General features: G+C 40.1%; 1 protein-coding gene across 1 annotated transcript in view; it reads left to right on the forward strand.

Moving 5' to 3' along the window:
• Positions 1-812: 812 nt before the first annotated feature.
• dyrk1b (dual-specificity tyrosine-(Y)-phosphorylation regulated kinase 1B) overlaps positions 813-12,236 on the forward strand; it is a 43,654-nt gene continuing 32,230 nt past the window's right edge. Inside the window, exon 1 of the mRNA XM_058747290.1 lies at positions 813-1,593. The gene's annotated coding sequence lies outside the window, so the exon portion shown is untranslated. The remainder of the gene's footprint in view (positions 1,594-12,236) is intronic.

Raw genomic sequence — 12,236 nt, forward strand, 5'->3', positions numbered from 1 at the left:
TCGAACGACTCGTATCGCAAAAAGATAATGGTTTCATGCAAGAAATTAATTATTCAATATATTTGCGGTGGTATAATATGCTTTAGTACGTTTGTTTTATCGGTTATGATCCCGTGAAGCCTGTAACCGAAGTTGTGCTTTGTAAATCCCAAAATATCAGACATTAGTATCAATCAAAGTATTTAATATATATATATATATATATATATATATATATATATATATATTCAAGTTAATGAGAGGCATGGACACTACTCAGCAGAAAAAAATGATAGCTTAAACTTGTTTGTTGGTGTTAGCTGGTTTAAACTGGTCTCTTGTTACCAAGCTGGTCTGCCCAGTTCAAAAAGCCCCAAACATCTCTAAGAACCAGTTTTAAACCAGCAAACCGTCTAAGCTGTTTTTGAGCGGGGGGATATAACTTGTTAACGTAACAACATTTGGGAAAAACTTCCCGAGTACTTAATCGCATCATTGTCTTGCCCCACATCGGTTGTGCTGAAATATAAACGTTGAGCTAAATTAAGATAAAAAGTTTTCTTAGTCATAACCATTTATGGTCGCAGATTAGCTCTTTAAGTAAGCTGCTTCACATCTCCACAGCCTCGGCATTGTTCGTTTGCCTAGGCTTCAAGCTACCTATCACTTTCTAATAGCTTGAAACGGGCAAAAAGGCACTCCAGCGCGCGTTTTCTAAATCATCGTTCCCGTAAAAGCATCGTTTTCCTCCCCTGCACAGGCAAATGCCGAGGCAAATCGCGCTAACAGCCGCTGGGTGCAGCCCGTTGTAGGGTTTGTTTAGGCGGCCATTTTGTGAACACTGCACACACACCGAGGCGAGCGCGCTTTGTAGCGGGGACGCGCTTTACCGTGCAGACCCTCTCTAAGCGACAAGCAGCCGCGGAGCCGATCCGAGATTAACGGCAGTGAGGGGGGGTCCCTGGCGAATGCACATCGCTAATTGTAGCGGTGCGACGAAGAAACCCCGGTTTTAGTTCATTCGTTTTTCTTTCTTTTTCCTTTTTTTCATTTAATCACTCTTCTTCTCACCCCTCCACCCCTCGCTGCTGCTGCTGCTGCTGCAAACCACCGCGAGCGACGCGCTACTACACTGCCGCTGCTGGGCGATGTGATCGCGGTTAGCCTGAGCGCTAGCCGCCAAGACCCACACACAACCACCACCGTTACTACCAGCGATTTATTTCCCACGTCGAGGCGGACTAACGCGGAGCACCGAGAGGCGGTTGTCACGGTTGCATGTGTCGCTGCTCACCGGATTGGCGGTTGGCCGCGCCGGGGGTTTGAAGACGCTCCTGCCGCGCTCAATTGTGCTTTTGGGGGACTGTGAAAAGAAAGACAAATGTGCTGAAGAGGGATTGTAGAGCGACGACAAGACGATAAGCCTGCGCGTTTCGTCTTTTTTTCGGGAGACGGTCGCAGAAACCCGTCCGAAGGGGTGGCGGTTCGGGGGGAGGGGGTCGTTTTGCCGGTTTTTCGGTCCGCCCCGGTAACGTTACCTGTGTGGCGGAGGTTCGGACTGTAGAGGGGGAATACTGGTAATGGCTGCTTCGGGAAGCTGGACACGAAGCTGAGGTAAGACTACAGTTGGTTTCTTAACACGCAAAAACACTACTAGCGTCTGTTTTACGCGGATGCTCTTAGCCTGTTCCCTCCTTATTCCTTGCAAGACACCGTGTTCCCAAAGATGCCTGATGCACAGGCCAGGGCTTTGGGGAGGGAGTGGGGACATATTCGGTTTGTTACTTCGTGTAAACTGGGTCAGATGCAAAAGACCACGAGCAGGTATTTAAACGTTATCCTCCTGTGCCATCCAGAGACCAGCGGCTCAACTCATGGCAGCCAGGCGGCTTGCTTGTCAGTGGATGTGATTTGCAATGATTAAAACCGTGCAATATATGTTCCCCGATCTCTTTCAACCATTCCGAGTATTAAACTGCTCATTCTGTGCGATATGTACAAAATAAGCATCAGTCAAATTCATTGCATGACTCGCGTTTGCAGCCATGCACCCATGAACATGTTCGATTACGAGACCTTCAATGCATCTTTCGATTATCGCTTTTCATTACTCAGATTGATGAGTCAGGTTAGCCCATCACGTTTGTTTTAGACACCCAGTCGTCATGTAATGGTTGTTTAAAAAAAGAGATATAAAAAAAAATAAATCCCAGAGCATCAGCTCGGCCACAATTACATTAATGCAAAACTGCGGTGTTGCATGGGATGCAAATCTTGTGCACAGAATGCCTGAAAGCTATCGAAATTTGACAGATATCTGGTTGGTTTTTAATGCATTGGTTAACGTATTTACCGTTTAACAAAACACATGACCGTGCTTGGTCATTTTTTTGTGAATAAAAGCGCGACTTTATTCCAATGATCTCAATATATAGGGTGACGTTACAATTTTCCTTTTAATGTTCATACGTGCACAAGCGTGTTGCTTGGAGGGAAATATATGGCCGATTCCTATTACAATCCACTTCTGTAATACATTTGGATGTGGCACATTTACCCAGGTCTCAGTGTGTGGATAAATCTGGCTATGCCTACACCCCTCATCTCCATAACGTTTTCTGCAAGGCTTCTGCTGTGGTGCTGAAGTAGCAATGCCGGTTCAAAATGGACACACTTCTGCTCTTCTTTTGCACGTTGCCATCTCGATCAGCCTTTATACTGCATCCTTAGACGTTGTCACCTTTAGGAATGGTTTAAACATGCATATTATTGTCACTGTGTTAGTTAGGATTCATGCTTTGGTTATTTTTCAGAACCAAAATGGGTGGAATCATTTGGATTGTAAGTGAATCTTGGATTTCGGCTGCTTTGAGGTGGGGAGAAAAGAGATGCATGATAGGAGATCTTTTTTGATGCACAGTACTTTAAGTTGCAATGCGGGAGCCACCTGTCCCTTAAAATAGTGACTCTTTTATCTCCCTTTCGTGAATCATTTAAACTTTTACATGCTTTTTTGTGCTCTTGAGAATGAATTAATCAACCCTCTCTAGTTTATTTTAGTTTTTTGGCCACATTATTGATTTTTAATGTGTGACAAGCTCTGTTTTTGGATTTCTTTTGGTGTCTGTGGCAGAGTGACACGGGGCTCTGAATAGACTAACTAACTTCATTGTGCAAAATCTTGCAATGACTGTAAACGTACTGTGGGTTTTTTTTTTTTTTTTTGGCCAAAAAGCATTTGTATTAAACTCATTCCATTTAAAGAAATAGCCAGTGATTTTACTTGTAGTATTAGGTATTTTGCAAGGTCTTGCATGGCTCGTTCTCTTAACTTTTAAACTTTAGAACTACATCAAGCCTCAAACTCAAATTTTACCATGTTGCCTCAAATGGACACAATACTGTAATTTGTATAACATTAACAACTTTCAGATGTGTATTCTGCAAGAACATCCTAGACAAGATTGTAGTTGCCATTCATTTCTTGTAGCTGACATAAATCAAACTGGGATGGACACAAGAAGCTTGTTAGTCTTTTCGAAGACCACCTGAGGCAGTATTCCCCATTCATCTCACAACATAGGCCTACTAATAAATTTGATACCTCTGGAAGGAGAGGACACACATGCTCTTACAAATACACAGTTTTTATAGACTTGTTTGAGCGTATTAACCTGCATGTAGGCCCTTCTTGCTCTTCTTTCTGTAAACTCATGATGAAAGCCAGAGTAGAAAAGTGCTGTTTTTTCCCCATAGCCCACCTCCTGATCAGTATTTCAGTCCGTCTGTCCCTGTGTGACATTGCCCTTACTCTATCAGGACAAATCCCTTCACTCATCAGATGGCATATAGCCTAACACATCGATTTGGATGTGGCTCCTAACAAGCTTTTCCTCTAAAGCATGGCTTGCATGTGGGGTCAACATGTGGCTCTGTGGATGAAAACAGTTTATACTGAAGTACGTCCTCCATTGAGATTGTCGAGGCTGTTTTGTAAGTGTTTTGTAAGTTCTTCACATCTTGAATTTTGAACTTGCTCCTGTTGCCCGTCACCATCTAAACTGCCAGCCGGGCAAAGGGTTTGGTGACCTGGCTCAAGTTTTTTCATTGACTTGAATCGAAAACCAGAAGTAGGTTCATTTGAGGAGATCCACAGAAACGTAATTCATTTACATATCAAATTGAGGCATTACAGGGAAATTGCATCGGGAAATGGAGCAGCGTTTACAGCCTCCATCTTAAACGTTAATTGCTTTGTCTTGTAAGGGATCGTAGTTAAAGCCATTTCCCACCGTTTTGGCAAACTCATTCAACCTCTAAGTGTTGTCAGTTTGGTGACCTGTCCATTTGGTAGTAAAGGTCACTTTGATGTCATTATTGAATATAGAAAAAAAAATCACATAGACATTAGCCAGTCCTACATAGGCTGCAAAACCAGTGTGTACAAGTTTAACTGGGCAGTTTTGGGAATTATATAGACTCTTTTTAACGTGATTCATGAGTTGTCAGCATAAGTTGAATGGATCTCTCGTGGTGTCATTCACTAACCACATGAGTGATGGATTGATTTTTTTATGTTTTTAGATTCAACCCTACAGTTCATAGTCACATTGCAGGACCATAAGTCAATTCAGGTCTTTGTGACCCTGTATTTTAGCAAAAAGAAAAGTTTGCGGATCTGCAAACAAGAGCAGACTTCCGGTCAAGAGCATCTTAGCTGGCTTTCTCCCAGCTTCCTTCCATAAGCTGTGCCTGTGCCTTCCTAATGTAGTTTTCTTCCAGCTTCCCATTGGCTCATAAATTGGTAATGAAAAGCACACAGTGGCTTTGTAGATGTTGAACTGGCTTGGTGGATACCTAGGGTACGAGAGAGGTTAGTAGCTGTAATTTAGCCAGGTGTTGGTGACTTGATGGAGGTAGGGAGAAATAGAAAGTTGGATCATAAAAGCACAGATGGTACTCTTATGGAAATCACACAGGACATCTCTTGTATCCAGACCAACTTATAATCTCTTTTGCAACAGTATATGGATGATACTTTTTCTCAGTCTGGCTTGGTGCAGGTTGTGCTGAGGACATTTTTTCCTGTAGGGAGAGTTTCAGTGTTTATGTCCTTTACTGTCTGTCCACTCTTTCTTGACCACTGCATGCCCATATCAAAGAGTAGCCTGCCTTGCTGAGGTGCACCCCTTAGCAGCAGTAATGTGTGTGTGTGTGTGTGTGTGTGTGTGTGTGTGTGTGTGTGTGAGTCATTCTGGTCTAGTCCCCACCTCTACACGATGCAGTCTTGGCCAGTGTTTGAGCCCAGAAACCCTGTACGTTTCAGCAATGCACTTCATTGACCAGATGATGTGTTTTCCATTTAGACATTCAAGGTACTGTGGAGTTAAGCTAATTATTTGTAGGTCATAATTAATGGTGCTTGTTAAAGCACAACCCCCTAACAGTAAGTATTACAGTATTGTATGTGCCATGGACATAGATTATTATACCTCACATTATTTGACTTAATGAGATGTACACTACTATGTTTCTAAGTGATTTAACTTTAGATTTTTACTCTAACACTGATGTTCTCAAGCTTATCTAGAAACCAGAATGCAGTAGGCATTATCCACACATGCAGCAAAATTTTTTTTTTTTTATATTATTTGTATATTCCCTATGTGACTCAAATCCATTAAAATTAACACGAAACCGGACTTTCTCATTCACCTTTGTAAATACATAGTGAATCTACACTATTTAGTTTTGTCAGTAAGGCCAGGCCTGCTAGCAGTTTGAATAGAAGAATTCAGGTCTGGCCCCGTATATAGGATGCATAACTGTAGTATAAATATATACATCCAACTAATCCTTTTTTTTTTTTTTTTTTGTAGTCTGAATAGAATAAAAATCAAATCTAATTTTTCAATTTATCCTTGTAAATGGTAAATCTACACAACTTTGTCTTGTTCGTAAGAAAATCATTGTGGATGTGCTAGGAAAAACAACTAGTCTGAACAGGGAAACAAAAATCAGATTTGGCATGCAATTTGAAATGTAAAAAAAAAATAATAATAATAAAAATGACATTGCCTATTTGACTGAAAGCCTTTTTTTGTATTGTGAATGGGACGAAAAAAAATCATATGAAACCTGATTTTCTGATTCATCTTCATAAATGGTCTGTCTACACAATTTGTTAGTAAGACAACTAAGAAAAACAACTGCAGTCTGAACAAAAAAATATCAGATATGGCCATGTATGGCATGCAATTTCAATTGTCATTTTAAAAAATCGGGTTTAAGATAAATAAAGTCAGATTTCCCCTGCATTGTATGAACAAAGCCATAGAGACTTGTAGGGACTCTTTTGACTCGGGCCTGCAAGTATGCACCTTGCAGTGCAATAGCAACAACTCAGAAGACCTTAGCAACTGCATGGCAACATGCTAAAAATGGTTTATAATGCTTTCGCAACTCCCTGGCAAGTTTTGCACACACATTTTGCATTCACACTGAGTAGACATCCATAAAAGTTTTCCGACAACATACATGGGTCCCTTCATATACTATATTGTTCAGAAGAGAACCATCCAAGCACAGTAGTTGTGGAAGCAAACCTGTAAAAGCTAGACCTATTTGGTGTTACCTAAGCCTTCAGTTTGCTTTGTGTGGAGATATAAAGTTATTGCGATGCATGTGTGAGTTTGGTCAGAATGCATGTGTGTTTTAGCATCCTCTGTGCATGTGTGCGATAAGAGGGTGCTGCTCATCTTCGTGGTGATCTTTTTTCCCTCTCAGCATCCCTGCCTTGCTGACCTGCTTAACGCAGCTCTGAGATGGAGAGAGAGCGAGGGTGAATGAGTTTAAATGCATGGAGGAGCGAGTCTGGAAGACGGGAACGGTAAAAGGGAGGTAGAATAAACTGGGAGAGAAGAGATCTCGATAAATCAAGATAAATGGATCTCCTATTCAGTCGAAAGACTAAAAGGAAAGGTGTAGAGATGGATGTGTGTATGTGTGTCAGAGAGAGAGCGAGAAAGTCATTGGTGGAGCCGGATGGGATAAAGATGTTATGAGCTGCTCCCAAAATAGACTTTTCTTCATCATTTTAGTAATCTTTATCCATCCCGTGCAAATCCCTGCACCATGAGAGAATAGTCATTTAAAGTCAAGTGCGTGACATGACCACAACATTGAATTCATTTGTTAGTTCCCAAGGTGAAAAGGGCATCGTTTTATTGTTGTTGCATATATTAAAACTGAATGTAAACGAACTATAATAACTGTTGGGATGCACTACAATTTCTAGTCTGCTATTGTGAGTTGAGTTATATACTATATGATTCTATGTCTATATATTTTATAGATGGAGAGTTGGAACCGGTTGTATGATTCGAACCAGTATCTTCTGCATGAGCAGCACCATTGCTTAAGATATAGCATTTGTTATATGCTAGGCCTCATCTCCAGCTTCTGTACATTCCAACCTGTTCATACCTATCAAATCAGTAACAGGTCGAAATAAATCGTACATTTTCATTACCACCTTTGCTGTCATCTACTTTAGAAAGGAGACAACATCCTCGCCTAAACTCACAGTGTTGATAGACTGATGTACAATCCACTAGTCAGGTTATTTGGATTATATTCAAAATGATCAGCCAATAACTGTGCCTGATTGGCCAATTAATGTAGCCTAGTACCTGCCTCAAAATCAAACATTGTATTCAAAAGTTTTTACAGAATTTTGAAAAGATGTTGTAAAATAAATAACTGATTTTATACACATCTTACGTGCCATTATTAAATTGCATTATAATTTATCAGCCACTGGCCATTACATATAAATTGACCACTAATTCTTAGGGCAATTAACATAAGTACACTACCATTTAGTTTTTTTTGTTGTTGTTGTTGTTAAATTAATATATTATACAGATTATGCATTACATTGATTTAAAAAAAAAAAAAAAAAAGTATCAGTAAAGATTTTTATATTGTTACACAAGATTTCTATTTTAAATATAACTGTTTTCATCACTGATAAAAATAAGAAATGTTTCTTGGGCACCAGATGAGCGTATTAGAATGATTTCGTAAGGATCATGTGACACGATGCGTCTTAGTGTATGTTGAAGAATCTTGCTGTTTATTTTGAGTATGGGTGAGAGCAGTCCTACACCTGAATTTCCCCAGTTCAACTTCCTCACATTATTTATCATTTATCTCTAGGCAGATACTAGTTGAATTGCAAAAAGCCAGTTTGGATGAGAGATGAACTTGGTAATTTGAGCTAGGGCTATATGTAGCTATAGTTTAGTAGTAATAGTTATTTTTGTGATGACGTCCATGTTTTATACTGCCACACCCTGTCATAGCTGTGATTGACTTCACCATGGTATCAGGTTTACTAGTACTGCATTTACTGCAGACTAGAAGTTAGAAGTTAAGCTTTCTTGACCAGATCTATGATGGTCCAACAACTGTCAAAATAAAATCCTTGTTTTTACATTTAGATACTTTGTTTTATACTTGTGTGTGACATGGTGTACCACACTATCTGAACTAATGAGAGAAAATTGCATTTATTATGGCCAGAGTTAATAAGTTGTAAATCTCACTTGCTCTTCCTCTGTCGTATACACAGGCTTTAGGAATGGCATGGCAGCACTCAATAGGCTTGTATGTCATGGAATATGGGATGTATTTACATGGCCCGTGTCTCTATGGATACGGTGACGTGGGGGTAGTGCGGGGCAGAACAGTATAGGATCCTCATCAGGGACATTGCTGGGTCACTCTCTCTTCAAAGGGAGATGAAAGTGGGTCAGGACTGGGGGAAGAGATGAGAGGAGAAAAGAGGAGAAGGAAGGAAATCAGGAGCAACTGAGAACATGCCACACAGTTTTATTTTAGTCTGTTGCACCAGTGTTGATTAGTCAAACTTGTTTAGCGCTTATTTTGTAATTATGTCAGGATGTAGCATCAGTTGGTATCATGTGATGGGGTGACAGTAGTCCTGGGCAACACAGTTGAACCACAATTTAAAGGGATAGTTAAACGAAAATGAAAATTTTGTCATTTACTCACCTTTATGTCCTTCTAAACTCATTTGACTTGCTCTCTTTTGTGGAACAAAACTGGCTGTCTAAGAGATGAGTTTTTAATCATTCATTAACGTGGAAAGAAATGTTTTGAAAGTGACATTATCATTCTTTTGTGCCGTTATTGTTATTGCCGTGGTATGGACTCTGCTATTCATTTCGTTTTAAAATGATACCTTTATCGTCATTATAGTTAACATTCTTAGTGTGAGTGGGCCTTAAATCATGACAAAATTTTTATTTTTGGGTGAACTAGCACTAACTAGCTTTTACAGCCTTGTAAATGGAAAAACTCTTAAGACATGTTGTGGTCAGTGATATTTTATGTGCTGTAATAGTTTTTTTTTTTTTCCCCGTTCAGTTTTTATTATAGTTGAAGTTTTGTAATTTTGTTGTATGCTTTTGTCATTTTTATTATTTTAAAAAATATTTCTATTTAGCTTTAATTTATTTTCAGTTTTAGTAATTTAAGTACTTCAACTTGAACTTATTTTATTTCTTTTAGTTACCAAGTCAACAGTTTTAATTTCCATTTAAAAGGACAGTTCACCTAAAAATGAAAATTCTGTCATTAATTACTCGCCCTCATGCCGTTCCAAACCTGTAAGACCTTCGTTCAGCTTCAGAACACAATTTAAGATATTTTTGATGAAATCAAGGCCCAGAAAGGTAAGGACAACCATAAAATAGTCCATGTGACATCAGTGGTTCAACCGTAATGTTATGAAGCTACGAGAATACTTCTTGTGCACTAAAACAATTACTTTATTCAACAATTTCTTCTCTTACGTGTCTATCTCCGCTATGCCTTCAAGAGTGTACCATGACACATACAGTGGGGGGAAAAATTATTCGATCCCCTGCTGATTTTGAACGTTTGCCCACTGACAAAGAAATGATCAGTCTATAATTTAAATGGTAGGTTTATTTGAACAGTGAGAGACAGAATAACAAAAAAATCCAGAAAAACGCATTTAAAAAAAGTTATAAATTGATTTGCATTTTAAAGGGTCATGAAACCCCAGACTACTTTTTCTGAGATTTTAGCAGAGGTGTTTGTGTTGCACGTCATAGAAGACAATGTTAGCATCCGATCATTTTAACTGTTGGAGAAAACTGGTTAATTTTAAGCTTTTTTGTGCTAATTTCATCTTCCGGGTTTAAAATCTACATTGTGTTGATGTCACAATTTGTGACGTGGCAATGGACTATAGTACAAATGGCTGTGCATTTATTTGTTTTTAACTCGATGGGAGCGAAATGAAACTTTCTGAACCCAAAGCTGTGTGTGTTGTCTGTCTCTCCTCTTCCCCCTCCGCTCCGCAGCGCACTACGCCCACTTTTTTTGCATTTTTTAAAACTGTGGTGAGAACTAACCAGTGCTGAAACAGGGGGTTTCATGACCCTTTAATGAGTGAAATAAGTATTTGACCCCCTATCAGTCAGCAAGATTTCTGACTCCCAGGTGTGTTTTATACAGGTAAGGAGCTGAGATTAGAAGCGCTCTCTTAAAGGGAGTGCTCCTAATTTCAGCTTGTTACCTGTATAAAAGACACCTGTCCACAGAAGCAATCAATCAATCAGATTCCAAACTCTCCACCATGGCCAAGACCAAAGAGCTGTCCAGGGATGTCAGGGACAAGATTGTAGACCTACACAAGGCTGGAATGGGCTACAAGACCATCGCCAAGCAGCTTGGTGAGAAGGTGACAACACTTGGTGTGATTATTCGCAAATGGAAGAAACAAAATAATTGTCAATCTCCCTCGGTCTGGGGCTCCATGCAAGATCTCACCTCGTGGAGTTTCAATGATCATGAGAACGGTGAGGAATCAGCCCAGAACTACACGGGAGGATCTTGTCAATGATCTCAAGGGAGCTGGGACCATAGTCACCAAGAAAACAATTGGTAACACACTACGCAGTGAAGGACTGAAATCCTGCAGCGCCCGCAAGGTCCCCCTGCTCAAGAAAGCACATGTACAGGCCCGTCTGAAGTTTGCCAATGAACATCTGAATGATACAGAGGAGAACTGGGTGAAAGTCTTGTGGTCAGATGAGACCATGTCCCCAAGAACACCATCCCCACCGTCAAACATGGAGGTGGAAACATTATGCTTTGGGGGTGTTTTTCTGCTAAGGGGACAGGACAACTGCACCGCATCAAAGGGACGATGAACAGGGCCATGTACCGTCAGGGCCAGGGCATTGAAGCCAGCCAGGGAATTGAAAATGGGTCGTGGATGGGTATTCCAGCAGCATGACAATGACCCAAAACACACGGCCAAGGCAACAAAGGAGTGGCTCAAGAAGAAGCACATTAAGGTCCTGGAGTGGCTTAGCAAGTCTCCAGACCTTAATCCCATAGAAAATCTGTGGAGGGAGCTGAAGGTTCGAGTTGTCAAACGTCAGCCTCGAAACCTTAATGACTTAGAGAGGATCTGCAAAGAGGAGTGGGACAAAATCCCTCCTGAGATGTGAGCAAATCTGGTGGCCCACTACAAGAAACGTCTGACCTCTGTGATTGCCAACAAGGCAAAATCAAGTCATGTTTTGCGAAGGGGTCAAATACTTATTTCACTCGTTAAATCAATTTATCAAATCAATTTATAACTTTTTTTAAATGCGTTTTTCTGGATATTTTTTTGTTATTCTGTCTCTCACTGTTCAAATAAACCTACCATTTAAATTATAGACTGATCATTTCTTTGTCAGTGGGCAAACGTTCAAAATCAGCAGGGGATCAAATAATTTTTTTTCCCACTGTACATTGAAAATGAGCCGCAGTGCATCCGGGTTTTACATCAGAATGCCGGCTCCTGCATCAGCAGTGCCACACACATGCTTCGTGGTACTCTCGTTAACACATGGAAAAGAAGAAATTGTTTAAATAAAGTTATTTTTGTTTTCTTTGTGCACAGAAAGTATTTTAGTAGCTTCATAACATTATGGTTGAACCACTGATGTCACATGGACTATTTTAACGATGTCCTTATTACCTTTCTGGGCCTTGAACATTTCAGTTGCGTTGCTGTTGCAGAAAGCTCTCAGATTTCATCAAAAATATCTTAATTTGAGTTCCGAAGATGAACAAAGGTCTCACGGGTTTGGAACAACATGCGGGAGAATAATAAAAAATAAAAAAAATTAAATCAATTTTGGGGT

Source organism: Onychostoma macrolepis, chromosome 16, assembly GCF_012432095.1.
Source record: "Onychostoma macrolepis isolate SWU-2019 chromosome 16, ASM1243209v1, whole genome shotgun sequence".
NCBI lineage: Eukaryota > Metazoa > Chordata > Actinopteri > Cypriniformes > Cyprinidae > Onychostoma > Onychostoma macrolepis.